Genomic DNA, 5000 nt, shown 5'->3' with positions numbered 1-5000 from the left:
AAGGAGGAGAGAGTCAGTGTGACGTTATCTGTGTTTCCTTGTTTCACTGCTGTCAGGGAGCAAATTAATCCACTGCTCACACACACACACACACACACACACACACACACACACACACACACACACACACACACACACACACACACACACACACACACACACACACACACACACAGCCGGTGAGTCTCTGCAGTACAAAACAGAAATAATTTTCCACACAGAAACAAAAGTTTCCTCAGAGGTGGTGGAAGATTTTTAATTACCGAGAAAATGTAGAAGTGAGCAGAGGTTCATGAAGTAAACACACTCACACATTCTCACACACACACACACACACACACACACACACACACACACACACACACACACACTGATAGCAGAGACTCTCAGGTCGAACTCGGTGTGTTTACTTCGCTGTGGCGGGGGATTTATTTGTGTGTGGCGCGCTGCTCGGCCTCCGGTGGTGAGATTACACTCGAGCGCCGCGTCGGGCTTCACCTGTTCGTGCCGCAGCCGATTCCGTCGTGTTTACATTCATCCCGTCACTGTGAGATTCTGTGTGACGGGGGGGGGGGAAGGTCGAGCGTCTCCATCTTGTTTCTCTGGAGGAGAAACGTGCCATTACATTTCGGAGGAGGCCGACGGTTCCTGCGTCGATTTATTACAGCATCTTGATTCAAATCAGCTACAACCTCCACGTTCTATATGTTGTTGACATGTTTACTCACATCATCCAAAATGTTAAGTACCAGAAGCTTTGAATTATTGTTTTTTGAGGAGAATTATCGTACGCAGGGAGGAGACGCTCAATACCGACATTTCGAAGCTGTGTCGAGATTCCGATTAGTTACAGAAACGATTATTTTCAAGGCAGAAGGCTTTTATTTTGAAACATGAGACAGGAAGGACTTGGGTTAAGATGGCGGTGTGTCGGTCATGTTCATCATCTCAAGCGTGATTGGCTGAAAAGACGCCACGTGAGAATAGATGTGTAAAATACAGACATATGGGTCCAAAAGATAATTGAAATAATAAATGAATTAATGATTTAAAATTGTCTGGATGCAAAAAACATTCTCAATCTATAGATAATTAATGAGACAGACGTTCGGTCAATAAAACCACAAATACAAAACACATTTTTCTTCTTTTTATTAATTTTAGTTTATTAATAAATTCTTGTGATTTACAGATCAAATCAAAAATATGCATTTCTGTTCAAATGGATGTTTTGTTTATGTTTGACTTTGTTTACTGAGATTTGATGGAGCGAAGTCGGAGAGTTTTGTTTGTTATGTGAAACGAGACGTTAATTAAGGAGCGATCAATAGTGACCATGTACCTCTCAGCCAATCAGGAGAGAGAGAGAGAGAGAGAGAGAGAGAGAGAGAGAGAGAGAGAGAGAGAGAGAGAGGAGAGAGCGAGAGAGAGAGAGAGAGAGAGAGAGAGAGAGGAGAGAGAGAGGGGGAGAGAGAGAGAGAGAGAGAGAGGAGGGTGGGAGAGAGAGAGAGAGAGAGAGGGTGAGAGAGAGAGAGAGAGAGAGAGAGAGAGAGAGAGAGAGAGAGAGAGAGAGAGAGAGGGGAGAGAGGTGAGGCGAGCAACTCTGAGGTAAATTGAAATGTTCAGAGCAAATTGGTTGTTTCCTTGAGACAAGTGGAGAAAACAGGAAAATGACAGACTGTGTGTGTGTGTGTGTGTGTGTGTGTGTGTGTGTGTGTGTGTGTGTGTGTGTGTGTGTGTGTAGTAATTATATCAGCAGTCATGGTTGATGGATGATTGAGTTTCTATCTGCAGCCCGAGGCCTCGTACCACAGCGCTATTAATCTGACATAACTACACTGTGTGTGTGTGTGTGTGTGTGTGTGTGTGTGTGTGTGTGTGTGTGTGTGTGTGTGTGTGTGTGTGCTTGTTGACCACACTTTAAAGAAAGTTTCAGTTTGAACCCGGCGTCGCTGTGGGAGTCGATCGGTTCGGACACCAACACGATGTTTTCACAGCAGAACAAAGACTCTGAGCCGAAGTCGTGTTCAGATTAAATTCACTCCAACAGTTTAGAGGTTGTGGTGTTTCTTTGTTTTTCGGGGATTTGCTGTGTTTTAATGTGTTTGTGTGTTTCTGTCCCTGCTTGGATTTGAATTGAAACTTTTACTTCACTGTTTCCCGACTTGACCAGAACCCAAACTTCCCAGTTTAATAAATGTTGAATATGTAATCGTGAGGAATCGTCTCCCACTCAAATAATAAACAAATAAACAGATTTCTGACCAGGTTGTTGTTCTGTCTGTGATCTCACTGCTTCACTCAGCAGCTCGTGAGCTCAGGTGAGGGTCGGAACACAGATCGAAACCTTCCAGCTCCTCCTCGCCACAGCGGAGCGACGCCCAGCTCGTCTGCAGTATTTAACAGCTGATTGATATTTTTAAATAAAGATGAACTTCACGTGAAAACAGCCTCGTTACACACACACACACACAAAATCAATCTCAGTAAATGTGAATGGGCCTTTTGAACGTTACGTGTGTAAAGATTTTAAATGTGTCTGAAAATGATAATACTAATATTCACAAACAGGTTTTTGTGTCTCATTCTGCATCAGATCACTTGAACGCGTCTCCTCGTCTGTAATGAGCGGTTTCAGTCTCGTGTTCTTATAAAAGATTCGTGAGGCGGAAAATGAAACCGTCGATTCTGCTGTCACACGGCAACAGGCCTCAGTGTGTGTGTGTGTCTGTGTGTGTGTGTGTGTGTGTGTGTGTGTGTGTGTGTGTGTGTGTGTGTGTGTTGTCGAGTTGCCTTTCTGTTTTAACCATCAGGTTTTTCACATGTTTCTCATTTCAAAGGCAGTTTGAGGTTTCAGGGTTCAGGTTATTTGTTTGGTTGCCATGGTTATGTCGTAATGTGTCTAACAACTATATAAACACCATCACGTGTGTGTGTGTGTGTGTGTGTGTGTGTGTGTGTGTGTGTGTGTGTGTGTGTGTGTGTGTGTGTGTGTGTGTGGCTTATTATGCAAGCTTATCAACACACACACACACACACAGAAACCATCTTTGAGAAACATTAACACACTTTTTGGGGGGGTTGTTCTGTGTCCCATCTGCTAACATGGAGGGGGAGGCATTAATGGCCGATACTGGAATCAACCACCAGGGGGCGATTATGACGTTTTGTTCTGTCATGTCGTCCAGACAAAATCACATAAGTGGCTAAAATTTGAATTAAAAAAACGCAGAAGTCGATATGGATTTTATGAATCGATACCAACATCACGTACGACACTGATATATCGTCCGAATGTAGAAAAACAATGTCAACGCTCATGTTCTCCACTTGTTGTCCCAGCGTCTCTACAGGTACATGATGAATTTGAAGCAATGCATCATGGTTAGAAACTGGCGCTGGCGCTGCAGAACATCTCTGGAGGCGGATACAGTTTTTCAGAGTCCTTTGTCCTGATTGGCTGAAAAGTTTCCCTGACGCATGACGAGTTCGACCTTTTTCTTTTATCGAGCTCTTCTGATTCGTTATCTCCAGCGGTTCTCTCCCGAACCTGGAAGCCATTTATTTGATCTCCTCCGTGTGGCAGCTCATTTTTTATATTTGGAAACCGTTTGGTGCAGGAGTTTGTTGTTTGTCCTCACACGTCCTGTTTTTATCCTGCAGATTTCATTTGTGCTCGGCCTCCAATCTGCTGGACCGTGTTTCCATCCTGCAGCCTGCGGTTCCCAACAAGACAGAGAGAAATAAACTGTTATCTCTCAAACAGAGCAGCTGCAGACTTCACCTCCGTAAACCTGCGTCCGTCACACGCTCGGTTTTCATAAAACATTTCATTTCATCCCAGAACCAACTTGTGTCTGAAGCTGTTATAGAAGTGAACTGAGTTTCAGGTCTGATCGTCGACTGTGAATAAAGATGGACGACTTGACAGCTCCGCAAAAGAGAATAATGTCTCTATTGCCCCCTGGTGGCTGGCTGCAGTATAGGTCACAAGCCCCGCCTCCTCCGTGTTAGCGGATGGGACCACACTAAAAATCTAAGTAGACGTTAAATAAATGTTTGTGAAAGATGGTTTCTGTCATTTCAGGTCGTTCTTATCTCCCTGATGTTTGTTCACGGGCTGAGACGTCATGATTGACAGCTGAGACTTACTCGTGATTGGTCTAGCAGGTGTATGGGCGGGACCTCGATACTGTGGCTCCAGCCAATGATCAGTCTGACATTGGATTCTCTGATCATTTTGTTTCCATTTTGATTGACGGCCCCGGGGGCGGACATGTTGAGGGCGACACAAACATTCGAGTGTTGGCTGGTTACAGATTGTTTTATGTGAAGCCTTGGCGATGGCACTGGGAACAATGGTCGCTGTAAATCACGGTGTCTGACATGTTTTTCTTTCCCAACAAACACAAGATCAGCTGAGTTGGTATTTTTAAACTTCTTCCTGTGGTGAGTTAGCAGCTGTCGTTTCCTGGGAAACACGTTATTATTATTCTGTTGGTAAAAAAATGTTCCAAAGTTGGTTTGACGACTCTCGGTGAACTCGTTGTCATTTCCTCCCACCAGCTGCTGAAATCGTGCACCGTCAGCAGAGCGTTAGTATGGAACTGGGACACGGGGTAGAACCGGCGCTCGCCACACGCCACGGCGACGCCTCAACGACATCCTGCACATGGAGGTGAATGAAAAACCTAAAAACTAAAAACCGTGTGTTTCTGATTCAGAGATTTGTGCTAATGTCAGTTTCATCTCTGCAGATTTCAGCTCTGTCATGAAACTTTTCTTCTTCCTTCCTCGTCGGCTCGGCTGCGTTTATCTTCCCTCTCTGACGGCTCCGCGTATGTAACACTTTGATCTCCACTCTCACGCTGTATAATATATACCGTCGGTGAAACTCCCTGCTACACCCGCCCTGTGTAAGTCCTGAAGTGAACTGCAGGAGGAGGAGGAGGAGGAGGAGGAGGGTGGCGTGAAAATAGACACAGCGAGGAAGAGAGGCG

The sequence above is a fragment of the Hippoglossus stenolepis genome, chromosome 22 (assembly GCF_022539355.2).
Source record: "Hippoglossus stenolepis isolate QCI-W04-F060 chromosome 22, HSTE1.2, whole genome shotgun sequence".
Lineage (NCBI taxonomy): Eukaryota > Metazoa > Chordata > Actinopteri > Pleuronectiformes > Pleuronectidae > Hippoglossus > Hippoglossus stenolepis.
The sequence above is the reverse complement of the archived record's forward strand: the minus strand, read 5'-3'. Positions refer to the sequence as shown.